The sequence below is a fragment of the Dreissena polymorpha genome, chromosome 10 (assembly GCF_020536995.1).
Source record: "Dreissena polymorpha isolate Duluth1 chromosome 10, UMN_Dpol_1.0, whole genome shotgun sequence".
In the NCBI taxonomy this organism is placed as follows: domain Eukaryota; kingdom Metazoa; phylum Mollusca; class Bivalvia; order Myida; family Dreissenidae; genus Dreissena; species Dreissena polymorpha.
The window spans coordinates 26,398,027-26,414,583 of NC_068364.1; the positions used below are offsets into that span (position 1 = coordinate 26,398,027).

Genomic DNA, 16,557 nt, shown 5'->3' on the forward strand with positions numbered 1-16,557 from the left:
CTCAATGAATAAAAAAGAAGAAAAGAAATAACTGCAACGAATTACAGTATACATGTTCTTAGATTTGCTGGTATTATTTCCAACAAAAATGCATGGAGTAATTAAGACGCCATTAAAAAATCATTTATCGTAAGATGTAAGTATATATTACTGCTTTTAATGCTGAAGCATCAATACATGTATGCATTGTCACTTTATCGATTATTTCAGGTGATTTTAGTTAATGAATGAGAGTGTGTGCTTTTAAAAATAACTAACATACTATTTTATGGAAACAGCTGAGTAAAAAAGAAACTAGGCTATAGAACTTTACAACAATAAAGGCATTGTATGCACTCTACCATTCTATACAAGTTAAACAGATTGTAATGGTTTTACCACGAAAACATATGTGCCTAGCTCATAAGTATCAATTAATCTAAAAAGCATTGTTTATGACAATACATCTATAACCCCTTCATTGTCAGTGAGCAGTTAACCATGAATTCCCAGAACTTTGCAAAGGAGAGATGCCCCAAAGAGTTAAACATCTGCACCAGGCTTCAAACCATGCCCTATAGACTTGCTTCTGGCTTTTCCAATCATGCTGTTGAGCTTGCTTGAGGATTTTAAGTACCAATTCATAAATAAACACTTCAATACTTTTTGATCAGGATTGTTTATCAATTGAATGGTTCTTATAGCCCTCATCAAAAATTTAACTATCCTTCTAAGAATGCTTGAATAGGCTGATAAACCAATCAAAATGGTAAAAACAAAACAAAAACGAATCTCAAATTCGAGATGGCGACTGTTGAATGACGAAAGCTGGCTTGGTTTGGACATGTAACCTGTCGGAGGCATGGCTCTGTGCAAGACTCTTCTTCAAGGCATGCTAGAGGGAGGTTGACGGCATGGCGACCTGACTTGAGAAGGATTTCTTTATGGTCGTCCCTCATTTTCCCCCAACAGCCAAACTGTCATGCTTTATTTGCTATTTGTTTGAGATAATTAGGTTTCATAGCCAGCTTACATAGAAAGTGTAAGTCAACTAATTAATCAAGGTACTTGGCTTCCGCTAACTGTACATAAAATGGTCCCCCATCCAAGCACTTGTGTGATGGATGGGGGACATTATTGGAATAAGGCCGGAGGCCGAAAGTATACAAGCATATTACTCCAGTGACCAGTCTATTTAACCCACGTGATAACCATCTATAAAGACAACGAAATGCACGAGGCGCTCATAGATTTTAAAGTCATTTATGTTGGCGATTAAAACTCTAGGTAAGAAAAACATGGTTATTTTTATTTCCCCAAATCATTAGGGATGGGAGAAACTCTATAATTCATTTTACAAAAGGAAAAGTAAGGGTGAGTGCTTGTATACTTTCGGCCTCCGGCCTTATTCCAATAATGTCCCCCATCCATCACACAAGTGCTTGGATGGGGGACCATTATTTTCACAAGGCCTCCAGCCTACAGTATACAAGCATCTTTAAAGACGCCAACATAAACACCCAAAAGGAAAAAACAAACTATTTGAATGTCTATTTTACAAAATTTGTATTCAACATATCATATAATCCTTAACATACGAAAATTGTATGTTATATTATTATGCAATACGAGCAATTTTCATATCATAACAATGATAATATTGACATAATTTCTAATAAGATTCTAATTTCTTCTATTTAAACCTTTCATCTGTTCATCATAAACATTACAATTTTACAAATATGATCAATAATTGACTGAAGATGTGTCTTTTAGGTTAGGGATTTTTAGCAACATTTTTCGTAACATCATTTAGGCACAATATCTTCATAGTGGAGATTCATAGTCAAAAATAGAGCATTCCTATATGACTATTTATACCTTGTCAAACAAATACAATTGTAACTGATATTTGAAAAACACTAAGGAATATCAATACACTAAACACTAAAGCAATAATGTAAATGCACATCAGAAAAGACAAAAAACAATCTTCATATTACAGCAGATATGAGTTCTACAATGGGTTATCAAATCAAACTGTTACTTGTGTACATTTTCAGAACATTGTGGAAACAACATGTTTCTTTAAGTAATACTATGTTCTTTCTCTAGACTAAACAGCAGTACTAAATGACTGAGCCTGATCACTTTCAGAGTGCTCAATATCCCTAAGATAGAATTTGTTGAAATTTTTAACTGATGACCAATCAGCAGCTTTTAATATGTCAGACACTTTACAACCTTTCATGAACGCGGCAGAAACAGAGGCTCCTCTAAATGAATGAGCCTTATAAATGTTTGTATCAACACCTGCAAGATCTAACACATATTTTAGCCATCTTGCAATGGTACTGGTGGACACAGCCTTAAAATTTGAATAAGAAACAAACAATTGTCTAGATTTTCTTAAATCCTTTGTCTTAGACAGAAAACATTTCAAAGTCCTTACTGGACAGAGTCGAGGATCTTCAAAAGCCCTCAAAATTAAAATATGATCATTACCTGGCTTTGAATGTTTTAACTTATCGCCACAATTAAACAAGACTCTATCAGCTTCCAAAACACAACGATCTACACAAAGAGATTTTAATGTCTGTACCCTTGCGGCAGTCGACAAAGTAACTAAAACTGTTAGTTTACATGTTAAATTTTTTATAGACAACTTATCAAGAGGCATCCATGTAGAAATCAAATTAAGAACTTTACTGACATCCCAAGTAAAATTATATCTTGGTTTTGGTGGAATAGTGTTGTATAATCCCTTCATAAACCTAATAATAATCATACTAGAACCATTGAACTTAGGATTAAGAAGCTTCAATGTTTCCATAATCACAGATTTATGTGTACTTATTACACTGTAGGATTTATTCATGTTCTTCAAATAAAACAAATATTTTAAAATCAGTTCATGAGTTGGACAAATGGGATCTCAATATTGGATGTTACACCACAAAGTCCATTTCTTCCAAGCTGATGAATACTGCTTTCTTGTGCCTGATCGCCAACTGTTGAGGATGCCTTCCGCAATCTGCGGTGAAATGCCTCTATCAGCAAGGGATTTCCGGACACAACTGTTCCAATCAACTGCAACTTCTTTCCCATTGGATGTCGTTGTGTGGAAGCGTCAAAATATCCCTGTGACGTGGTAATCTAACAGGCAAAGAAATCATACACTGTAGTAAGGATAGAAACCAAATTTGATTTGTCCAGAAAGGACATACAATCACTGCCTGTTCGACATTATCTTCTCTGATTTCATTTAAAATAGCTCCCATAAGACAAAAGGGTGGAAAAATGTATGGAGTAAATTTGGTCTAGTTCAATGAAAATGCATTTGTTGCAAAAGCATTTAGATCTGGCATCCATGAAGCATACACCTCTAATTGACAATTAAGCCTTGAGGCAAATAAATCAATATTTGGACGTACAAGTTGTGTGATAAGTCTCATAAAAAATTTCTTTTTAAGCATCCATTCAGTGCTATCTGAAAAATGTCTTGAGAAGAAATCTGCTTCTACATTATTCTTTCCTGGTATATGATATGCCGATATGAAAACATTTCTTGCCAAACACCATTCCCAAATAATTTTTGCCAGATCATCTAAAGAGGTATTTGCCATTCCACCAAAATCATTTATATATGCAATGGCTACCATACAATCTGACTGAATTCCTACATGTATGTCATGTTTATCCGATACCGAAGATTTCAATGCAAAAAATATTGCAAGTAATTCTAAGAAATTAATATGGTTTTTTGATTCCTTAATAGACCATCTTCCATTTGTTGATAGTTTTTTCTCAACACAATAGGACCCAAAACTAGCATTGGAGGCATCAGTTTGAATTCATAGTGTAATCGGATTTTGGCTTATCTTTTTGCCATGTTTGTTTTGAACATTTTTAATCCACCAATTTATCTCCATCAAACATGCAGGATTTAATTGAACTGTTGAATTAAAATCTTGATTCTTATGCAAAGCCTGAACTTTGAACCTTTCTAATGTTCTGTAATGCAACGGTCCTTCAAGGACAGCATCAAATGAATTTATGATCAACCCAATGAAAGATGCCAGCTCTCTTATTGAAATGAATTTTTTACTTGATAAATTCACACCCATTGTCTTGATTTTTCCTATTTTATCATCTGGCAAGAAAATCTTGAACAGCTCTGAGTCAATTACAAACCCAAAATAGGTAATCCTTTTAACAGGCTCTACGACAGATTTCTCGTCATTAATAACAAAACCCAAAGACTCCAATGTTCTAATCATTAGTTCAGCATTTGACTTGCACAATTGACTGTCATTATTCATTCCTATTGAATCATCTATGTAATAAGAACATCTTATTCCCAGTTTCCTAAAAGAAGCATACACTGGCTTCAATGTTTTTGTAAATACAAAAGGTGCAGAGCTTAGGCCGAAAGGCCAAGACACAAATGCATATAACTGATCTTGCCATAGAAATTTTAAAAACTTTATGCAGTCCTGATGAATGGGAATAGACCAATAAGCTGAACGCAAATCCAGGGAAATAAACCAATCATTTGGTTGTATTAGTTCCAAAACAAACGCAAAAGTTTCTTGTTTGAATTTATCATAGTGAACGTATTCATTCAGCTGCTTTAAATTTATAACTGGTCTAAATTTACCATTTGGTTTTGGAACTAAAAATAAATTTCATATAAATTCTCCATTCTCATGAGTAGAATACTCTATAGCACCCTCTTTTAGCATTTTGTTTACTTCTGCCAGTCATGGTCAATGTACCTATGAAGTTTCATGATCCTAGGCGTAAGCATTCTGGAGTTATCATCCGGAACCATTTTACTGTTTCGAGTCACTGTGACCTTGACCTTTGACCTAGTGACCTGAAAATCAATAGGGGTCATCTGCCAGTCATGATCAATGTACCTATGAAGTTTCATGATCCTAGGCCTAAGCGTTCTTGAGTTATCATCCAGAAACCATTTTACTATTTCGAGTCACTGTGACCTTGACCTTTGACCTAGTGACCTGAAAATCAATAGGGGTCATCTGCCAGTCATGATCAATGTACCCATGAAGTTTAATGATCCTAGGCGTAAGCATTTTTGAGTTATCATCCGGAAGCCATATAAATATTTTGAGTCACTGTGACCTTGACCTTTGACCTAGTGACCTGAAAATCAATAGGGGTCATCTGGCAGTCATGATCAATGTACCTATGAAGTTTCATGATCCTAGGCATAAGCATTTTTGAGTAATCATCCGGAAACCATTTTACTATTTTGAGTCACTGTGACCTTTGACCTAGTGACCTGAAAATTAATAGTGGCCATCTGCCAGTCATGATCAATGTACCTATGAAGTTTTATGATCCTAGGCGTAAGCATTCTTGAGTTATCATCCGGAAACCATTTTACTATTTCGAGTCACTGTGACCTTGACCTTTCACCTAGTGACCTGAAAATCAATAGGGGTCATCTGCCAGTCATGATCAATGTACCTATGAAGTTTCATGATCCTAGGCCTAAGTGTTCTTGAGTTATCATCCGGAAACCATCTGGTGGACGGACGGACGGACCGACCGACCGACACGTGCAAAACAATATACCCCCTCTTCTTCGAAGGGGGCATAATAATCATTCAATTTCTTTTCTTAATCTTTCAAAATGTGCATGATCATATCAATTGAAAGCATGTAAATACAGATTCAACACTATGCTAAATTGCTGTCTGCTCAAACACATGTTTCTGTTTTAAAACACTCTAAGAAACCCAGCCCACTAGTTAATGTACATGTAGGTTAACATTTTACAACTGCAAAATCAAGCATGTGAGATCCGGCTTTTAAAATGCTGATGTAAAACTCAAAGGGTGCCCATGTACATGTTGGTCATATTTTACAAAATGCCACAACTCAAATGATATTTGAAAGACCAGCATCAAATAAAATGTCCGTTACATCATGTCTGACATTTAAAAACCACAACATTAGACTTCAATAAGAAAGCTACAACAATTTGAATAGACCAATGTGCAAATATCCAGACAAATAACTAATACAAAATAATTCTTATGATTGTTCTATTCCATTGTTCACAGTATTATGCAATTTATTTTGATGAGATCAAAATACATAACAACAATACTAAATAATTATTGTATATTGCCAATACCTATGCAGCGATTATTTTTGTCCTATTGGGAAAAGTACCCGTACCGGTCCAAAGGGGAAAAAATGAATCGTGAAATCCTCAAAATTGGAAAATATTGAGTCGTGAAAACCTTGAAATTGGTAAAAATGCGTCGTGAAATCTTCAAATTGGGAAATTGGTGTATTTTATTTTTTGCTAGCAAATACCTTAAAATTGAGAATAACTGATGTCAAGTTGTTAATATTATATTTACTAAGGTTCTAGCCATAGAGCTGCATAAGTAAATTAATTAAAGTTCATTTAAAAAAATAAATAAACCTTCATTTGGGAAATATGTAATTTTTCCCAGATTGGGAAAGTGCCGTTTTCCGGTACTTTACAAAGAAGGAAAAAAATGGCTGCTATGTGCTACATGTATCTACCATCGTATTAAAATGAAAGGAAACATTATATAATGTTTTTTGCATTCCTAATGTTTTATATATATGTTTACTATACTTTATCAGGAAATTATTCGGCAGTTCTGAATCATAAAGTAAAATCAAGTGTTATTATCCCAACGCTTTTTGGAGAAAAAGTGGGGATTATGTGGTTATCTCCGCTATCTGTCAGTCCTGGTTACTATCTCCTACACTATTAACAGTAGAACCTTGAAACTTACACACATGGTAGCTATAAGCATATGTGCAACTGTGCACTATTTGGAATTTTGATCTGACCACTGGGTCAAAAGTTATGGGGGTTGGGGTGAGGCCGGGTCAGAGATTTTCACTCATTTTTGGGGTTATTTTACATTAACTTCTTCATTTCTAAACCGATTTACTTCAAATTGATACTGAACATAACTTATGACATTACGGTCAATCTCAACTATGCATGGTCCCATTACCAACCCTAAAGCGCCCCCTGGGTCAAACATGCCGCGTGGGGATACGCGTCAGCCGAGGCCGCGCCATTTCTAGTTTATTATGTATTCTCATTTCAGGAGTATCATCTGATTTCAATGCTATAGTTATACCATAATGAGAACACAGGGAAAAACTTAAAGGTGTTATTTATACATTTCATGTATTAACAAGAATATCAGTGAAACTGATGGATGCTCCCCAATGATGCTTTATCGATAAATGGGCAGGGATGGCGAAATCAAATGTCCGAGTTTCCCGAGTCGTACATTTGTTTGTCTGGGCAACTGATTTTTTTCATTTAAGTTGTCCGAGGGCAACCAGTTTTTTAAAAGTCGGGTCGAGGAATACAAAAAAATACATTGTATTAAAGCCGTAATTAAGTTTAACAAAACCGGATGTTGACGCGCGATTACATTGTCAGTGCTATTTGCGGAGCAATCAAGCTAAAATAAGGGCACTCTCCTGCGCAGTGATCTCGCTTATTCTATGACAGACCGGGAGCATGCCGCATTTTCAACATTCGGTCCAACTGTTAGACAGTGTACAGACTGGTTTCTTTATTTATACAATCAGATGGAAATTAAAGTATTGAATTATGATAATAAAAACACGGTCTACCTTGTTATTTCAGACGACTTTAAAGCTCAAGATAAAACTTTTTTTTTTAATCTTCAACAACGGAACAACGGAGCAGAAACCCGAAGCTTTGAGTAGTCCACCCCCTAAAAAACTAATAAAGATTATGAGAAAAAATGTGATCTTAATAAACGCACCAGAAGCTTTCAAGAAACTTGGCTACAAGATTTTCCATGGTTACGAGTTTATGATAATCAAATTGCTACATGTAAAATATGTAAGCAGTTCCCCCTTTTAGCCGATATTAAGTGTTGACTTTACACTGGAATGACTGTAAATCGTAAGGACACCTTTTCTGCGCATGAAAAAAGTGCCAAACACACGTCTTGTCAACTAAAAAGTGATCAAGAAAAATTGAAATTAAGTAACATCAAGTATGTGGGTGCTCTTGACAAAACAATTCACATGTTCAATGAAGGTCAGACTGACAGGTTTAAAGTTCTGTTTAATACAGCTTTTGCAGGACTTTTAATTGCTTCCGAGTGTTCTGCATTGGTTGAACAGCAGCACAAGTGGAAGGCACCTAGATCACAAGCCAAGGTCTGCTCAGCCTACCAATAGCAATGCAGAGCCTCAGTCTGATGAGGTCCACATATTGGACAAGTTTAATTTGTTTAGATTACGATGTACTTATGTATAACACATGTTTTAATAACACTAGCTTTGCAAGATTAGAAGTTTGAGAAAGTCTTTATATTGTTTATAATACACTGCTATAATGAATGTATCATGGAAATACAACTAAAACTAAAACAAGCAAATAATACTCATTTTGATTTATTCCACATTATTTTACATTAATCAATAAATGCGTTTATAATTTATATAATCATTAACGGACAAGTGTAGTTCAGCAATGGGCAAGTTAAATTTCCTAAATGGTTGTCCGTGGACAAGTACAGTTTTTTTAGATTTTGCCACCCCTGATGGGTTAATGGTGTGGGAAAAAAGTGTGACCTTGAGAAAATCTATCAGGGCTCTCAGAAACACTTAATCAAGCGTATTTGTATGCATAAATTTGAAAAATGACGCCTTTTTGAAACCAATCGAGAGTCCACAGGACACACCTTTTTGAATAACTGGGATCTTCAAGTCAATCCGTTAACAAACAAAGCCTGTAGGGCAACCTCCTATTTAAACTCAATTAGCCAACACAATTTATTTCCTCACACCTGTTTAAAATCGAATAAATCAAGTGCAGTAATGTTTCTAACTTGTTCCATAGTTTTCCCACATCCCATCCTCTAGGGAGCTAAGCCCTGATGCTTTATCTGACAGTAAGAACATGCTTCCAGTAATGTAGAATTGATTAATGCTGTTTGAAATGGCCACTTGATGGTGTGTTATAAATGTACAATTTTAACTTCCTAGAGACTTGCCCCTCAATGACCTTTGATGTCTGCCAACACCATTCACAACTTGCAGTATTTTTCAGGCATAGGTTTAATTAATGTCATCTGCTAACACTGATGTGATTGTCAAAGACTTTTGTAGTTAACTGGTTTTATTGTTGTTTCAATTGGAAAATAAGGGCTGTCAGTTGTAGTGGCAGCCATTGTATGAATACGTTTTTTGTCACTGTGACCTTGACCTTTGACCTAGTCACCAGAAAATTACTAGGGGTCATCTTCCAGTCATGATCAATGTACCTATGAAGTTTCATGATCCTAGGCATAAGCATTCTTGAGTTATCATCTGGAAACCATTTTACTATTTCGAGTCACTGTGACCTTGACCTTTGACCTAGTGACCTGTAAATTGATAGGGGTCATTTGCCAGTCATGATCAATGTACCTATAACGTTTCATGATCCTAGGCATAAGCATTCTTGAGTTATCATCCGGAAACCATTTTACTATTTCCAGTCACTTTGACCTTGACCATTGACCTAGTGACCTGAAAATCAATAGGGGTCATCTGCCAGTCATGGTCAATGTACCTATGAAGTTTCATGATCCTAGGCCTAAGCATTCTTGAGTTATCATCCGGAAACCATTTTACTATTTCGAGTGACTGTGACCTTGACCTCTGACCTAGTGACCTGAAAATCAATAGGGGTCATCTTCCAGTCATGATCAATGTGCCTATGAAGTTTCATGATCCTAGTCCTAAGCATTCTTGAGTTATCATCAGGAAACCATCTGGTGGACGGACCGACCGATCGACATGTGCAAAACAATATACCCCCTCTTCTTCGAAGGGGGGCATAATAAATACGTGTTCTGTTCATTGCTATTTTATATATCCTTAAATTTGATTGTATTAAAATTCGGATTCGATTCATGAAAATATGCGGTAATATGTTGACACTTTTCGAGTATTTATCGAGTATGAACAAGGGCTGTTTGTAAAACATGCATGCCCCCCATATGGGCTGTCAATTGTAGTGGCAGCCATTGTTTGAATACGTTTTTTGGCACTGTGACCTTGACCTTTGACCTAGGGACCTGAAAATCAATAGGGGTCATCTGCGAGTCATGATCAATGTACCTATGAAGTTTCATGATCCTAGTTATAAGCTTTCTTGAGTTATCATTCGGAAACCATTTTACTGTGTCAAGTCACCGTGACCTTGACCTTTGACCTAGTGACCTGAAAGTCAATAGGGGTCATCTGCGAGTCATGATCAATGTACCTATGAAGTTTCATTATCCTAGGCATAAGCGTTCTTGAGTTATCATCCTGAAACCATTTTTCTAAGTTGAGTCACCGTGACCTTGACCTTTGACCTAGTGACCTGAGAATCAATAGGGGTCATCTGCGAGTCATGATCAATGTACCTATGAAGTTTCATGATCCTAGGCATAAGTGTTCTTGAGTTATCCAGAAACCATTTTACTATTTCGGGTAACTGTGACCTTGACCTTTGACCTAGTGACCTGAAAATCAATAGGGGTCATCTGCCAGTCATGATCAATGTACCTATGAAGTTTCATGATCCTAGGCCTAAATGTTCTTGAGTTATCATCCGGAAACCATCTAGTGGACGGACCGACCGACCGACCAACCGACATGTGCAAAACAAATAACCCCCTCTTCTTTGGAGGCATTAATATTAACAATATTTGAAATTAAAATGCATTTCATGAAAATGCATTTTAATCTATTTGAAAGAAATTATTCAAGCTTTAAAGAATATTTACAAATATAAACAGATAAGAATACAAAAATCTACTCCAAATTCTGCCCTTGCCTTGCTCTATGCCAGTACTACACTACTCAAGTGTTTTCACTTTCGTCATATCATCGTTTTGATTCAAGGAATTTCCGTTGCAAAAGTGTATGCTTAAATCATACTGCGATTTCTTTAAAGTGACTTCTCATTCGAACAAATCTGGATCCCCATGCTGACTTTTTAAACAAAGGATATCAAGTTTTACTATACAATTTAATGCACCGGTGTGGTTTATTAGCCGAGCTAACGTTACAACACTGGTTTCACCAGTTTCATACTTGTAATTTCTTAACAACAAGCAAATTCGTTGAATTGATATCCCCCTTCTTCCCATTTATATATAGACACCTATGAAGTTTCATGTCAAAAAACTTAAATAGTATCCGAGATATAGCTCTAAAAACTTTGTGACAGACAGACGGATGAATTGTACTTTTGAATATAAAATGTATGTTAAATGTCAAACAACTTTCAAAGGCTGTTTTTGTAAAATAGTGTGGATATATATGATTTGTGAAATGCTTGCGTCAAAATTGTGAGATGGCTGACCCAGGCCACACGCAAAGAAGGAAAAAAGCCCTACAACATTACAGGTTTTGATTGCAGAATAACTCCATAATGTATGGCAGTATTACCACATGATTTATCGCAAAATAACCGTTAATTTGAAACTCTGTCTACAGAAAATAGGTACATGTAAGGGTGGTGGAAGAATGATAATTAATTAAAGCAAAGTTAACAAGAGCACCGCCTTGCGGGTGCAGACCGCTCATCTATTTTCTTTTTAAAGGTGAAGGGACTCTCATTTTCAATCACAAAGGAGGAAGGGGTGGAGTGAATAGGGGTGTTTAGTGTGGAGGTGTGGACATTTATTACATTATTTTCCAAAAATGCGAAAAAAAAATGCAAAAAAAAAACAAAACAAGATGCGTTTGTGAAACACAATGTCCCCCTATATGATGTTTGACCTTGAAGGATGACCTTGACCTTGTGAAGGATGACCTTGACCTTGACCTTTCACCACCCAAAATGTGCAGCTCCATGAGATACACATGCATGCCAAATATCAAGTTGCTATCTTCAATATTGCAAAAGAATTCATAAAATAAGCGATTTGGGCCACATTTATTTGACCTCTGACCTTGAAGGATGACCTTGACCTTTCACCACTCAAAATGTGCAGCTCCATGAGATACACATGCATGCCAAATATCAAGTTGCTATCTTCAATATTGCAAAAGTATTCATAAAATGAGCGATTTTGGCCACATATATTTGACCTCTGACCTTAAAGGATGACCTTGACCATGACCTTTCACCACTCAAAATGTGCAGCTTCATAAGATACATATGCCTGCCAAATATGAAGTTGCTATCTTCAATATAGCAAAAGTTATTGAAAAATGTTAAAGTTGGCGCAAACAGACCAACAGACAGACAGGGCAAAAACAATATGTCCCCCACTATTATAGTGGGGGACATAAAAAAACATGGGGGTGGGGGGATTCTTGGGTGCGATGGTTGGACGGTATTTCAAACATAAAATAATAAAAATAAATATTTGTGTTTTTTAACCGTTTAAAAAAATGAAATTTGGGGGGGTGGGGTATAGTGTGAGGGTGTGGTGGTCATTTGTGAGATGATCTTAAAAAAAATAAAAATAAAAAATAGGGGGGGGGGGATTCGGGTGGGGGGAGGGGGGGGTTGGAATTCTTGGGTGCGAAGGATGACGGTATTTCAAACATAAAATAATAAAAATAAATTTTTGTGTTTTTAACCGTTTCAAAAAAAATAATTTGGGGGGGTGGGGGGGGTATAGTGTGAGGGTTATATATATGTATAAAAACCTTTGAAAACAAAATATATATGCAGAAATATGCAAGTACTATACTGCCATAGATGATCTAGGAGATAACATAGCACATGTATGTATTCTATATGATGAAACTATACTTGTCAGTCAATTACAAATAATTTGCAAAGTATATTGTGGAGCTTGCTTAAATTGTATAATACAAGTACGAACTGAATCTTCTAAAAACAAACCTCTTTAACCATTTATGGGTTTTCATACTCAAAATACTTTTTCCAAGTATATAGTCACAAGTATGGTATTGTTTAGTTGAGTGTGTCTTTCAGAAATCACTTTAAGTTTCAATTAAACATTTCTCATTATATATAAAATCTTCCTTGTTAAGGAGAACACTCCTAGTTATTAACTAGTGCTTGAAGTATGCATTCATGACTCTGTATTGAACAATGAACCATTCATCCTCCTCCAGTCTGAATGTTAAATTATAAGGTGTCTTTTGGAAGAGAGAATAACAAAATTTTCAACTCAAAGTTATTTTTATAGATTAAACAATGTCTAGCATTAATATTTCATGTACAGTCAATTGTGGCCTTCAAATGTTTGCGTAAAATCTACTTAAGTTTACATGGAAGGCAGATTGTTTGCATGAAATCTACTAATGTTGACATGGGAGGCAGATGCAAATATTAGCATGAACATACAAAACGAGAGCGCCGATGGCGCTGAAAGCATAGTTGCAAGATACAGGGAAGTTGCTGCTGAAGTAAATGTTTAGGTCAAAATATACTAAATAGTTTCCTTATATGTTTCGATGTAAAAGCGACAACTTTGAGCGAAAATAAATACAACATTTTGCACATAGAGACCCCCATAACCATACCTTTTCTTGACGGGCATTCTTAGCTGAATCGATTTAAGCAATAAAAAAGATTTGTCATGTTCAAACCAAAAACAAATTCGACTCAAATCAAAATCGACTGTTTTTGCGCCTTTTTCGGCCGTTTTCTAGTGGATTGTAACCTTTTGCAGTGCCATTTTTTACTTTAATCTCCAACTTTATCCTATTTCAGGGATTAAGTAGTGAACACGTATGCTTACCCTATCAATATCTCCAAACGATAAAACCAGAACAAAGTGTATAACATGCCTTCGAGGAAAATATGATGATTTGTTTAGAAAGTACAGCCCTTCATGACTCGATTATTTAGTATATTGTAGCCTTAACGATTGCTGACATCACGAGTCGCCCCCTTGTTAACAAAATGCTCTATTTTTAGAAACGGGAATTCCAAATAGTGACGAATGTGAATGGTTACAAAATGACATAACTATGAAAATAAATACGTAGAATTACATTATTTCACGCATACCATTATGCAACCATCCGTTTTCTTTTCCGACTTGATACATTTACAGCTTTCCATTTAATATTTTACAGACACAGAACTCGTCCAGAATTCGCGCGAATCCATTAAATCCGATGCCACATTTAAACCGTTAACTCTACTCGTAACGTAAATTTCTGGCTCAAAGTTAATCATTTTAACTTCAATTAACACATCTCTATTACTTTTAAACTCTACTTCATCAAATCCATAGAAAGGCACGTCAGAATCCATGTCATAAATCAGAAAACATTCATCGTACTCCGCCATTTTTTACACATTTTCAAAGAATAAAAGTGCTTTATGCCCCACTTCCTGCTGAGAATATGTTTTAATTTCTATTTATAATTAACCGATGAAATGTTACATATACTTTAACCAGGGCCTTATTAATTCAGTTATGTAAACATTTGACCTCTCACAGAACAGTAAACGAAGGAAATAAAAATTGGGATCCCATATAAATTAGGTGTGAGGTCACTATCAACAAGAACAGAATTGTTTTACGAACAAAATTTGTTTTAGGTTATAAGAAGATTTTTTGACATAAAACGGTCTTAGAAAAATTCACTAAAAACGGTGTCAGCAATATTCTTGGAAGAAAACGTTAGAAAAACGTTTCCCCCAAAAAAATTGTAAGAATTACCATATGCTAAATTAAATAGATATTTCGTCTGATTTTTGATCAGGTAAGGCTTCATAATGGACAACCGATGTATGTGGATTTTCGAAATGTGGTATATACCATAATCATAGGTGCAAGCACCTATGCTAAAAACATGAACATGTGTGCAATTATATCTGCCATCAAGTTTCTCGCTGCATACAAGTATGGAAAGAAATCTAGGTCAAAACCTCTGGATAAGAAAGATACAGTAAAACAAGAGGGTCAACACACATCCTTGTTGACTGTGAGTACTTAAATAGTGGATGGCTGGAAATAGCAGTTAATAACAAGAGATGTGTTCATCCGAAACACAATGCCCCCTATTGCGCCGCTTGAAAAAATATTATTTTTTTTACCTTTGACCTTGAACTTTCACCACTCAAAATGTGCAGCTTCATGAGAACACTGCTTTGAATTATTTATTTTTTGATCTTTGACCTTGAAGGATGACCTTGACCTTGAACTTCCATCACTCAAAATGTGCAGCTTTTTGATAACGCCGCTTTGAAATTTTTTATTTATTTTTTACCTTTGACCTTGAAGGATGACCTTGACCTTGAACTTCCACCACTCAAAATGTGCAGCTTTATGAGAACGCCGCTTTGACATTTTATTTTATTTTTGACCTTTGACCTTGAAGGATGACCTTGACCTTTAACTTCCACCACTCAAAATGTGCAGCTTCATGAGATACACATGCATGCCAAATATCAAATTGCTATCTTCAATATTAAAAAAGTTATGGCCAATGTTAAAGTTTTTTTCGGACAGACTGACTGACATACTGACGGACAGTTCAACTGCTATATGCCACCCTACCGGGGGCATAAAAATTGCATCTGTTTTCTGAATTAGTGGCTCTTGACTGACTTCATAGAAATACATGTTGAATGATATTAAGCACAAATCTTTCCCCATCACTGCCATGTCATGATAAAGATACATAATTATGTATATTGGGCAACTATTATACATATTTCCATGTGAGCTGGTAGGGTGTTGGTAGTGAAATTCTGTCTAAAAAGGACTTTTAAAAACACATGATGAGACAGCATACTTTGCACAAGATACAGATTTTAAGAAACGATGTATAGATCAGTATTGTAAAGTCAGTAATTAGTCACTAGCCTTAAAGGGGCAGTCAACCAGATTGAAGAAAAAATGAAGTTCTAAAATACCGTTCTAACTCTCACCCTGCAAGTAACTCGCAGACTGTTAAGGTTTTTATGCTGTTCGCTGCTAATCAGTATCTAAGGGTTGGAAATGAGGCCTTTACAACTTGCATCTTGTTAAATAGGAATTTAATATTATTTTCTAAGGGACTACAAATGTGTACAAAATATGTATCTAAGTGGTAAAGGGTTAAACAAGAGACCAGACTCTGCATAAGTCTGAGCCAAATGTAGGTCAGCGTCAACAGCAACATGAGGTAAGGTTGATGTGGGTGTGTTGGTAGTGTTCAATGACAACATCCATGCAAGTATGAAAGCTTTGTAGGAAACATAATTGATATTCTATGAAATGTGTCATTTTATGTTAACCATGTAGAGATGGAAGGATGAGTCAATCAATATATACCTCTCAGTCAGTCAATGCCGGGGCATACACAATATTTTCGGATTGGGTCTACTTTTTAATATATTAATGTAAGTACCACATACAATTTGGTGTCACAATCAAGATCAACGGAAATAACCACTTGTGAGGAGCGGCAAGCAGATGTGGTAAACGAAAGGGCATACTTAAATGTTGACTGTGAAGGACCGATAGTTAAGTATTGCTATAGTGTACATCCTAGTTCATAGATACAATAACAACCAAATTAAACACGATAAGAGTTAACAAC

The 16,557-nt window shown here is 35.7% G+C and overlaps 1 long non-coding RNA gene across 1 annotated transcript in view; it reads right to left on the reverse strand.

The window, feature by feature from the left end:
• Positions 1-1,526: 1,526 nt before the first annotated feature.
• The window catches only part of LOC127847315 (uncharacterized), a 28,659-nt gene continuing 13,628 nt past the window's right edge, over positions 1,527-16,557 (reverse strand). The window contains exon 3 of the long non-coding RNA XR_008033914.1: positions 1,527-3,135. This is a non-coding gene — a long non-coding RNA (uncharacterized LOC127847315). The remainder of the gene's footprint in view (positions 3,136-16,557) is intronic.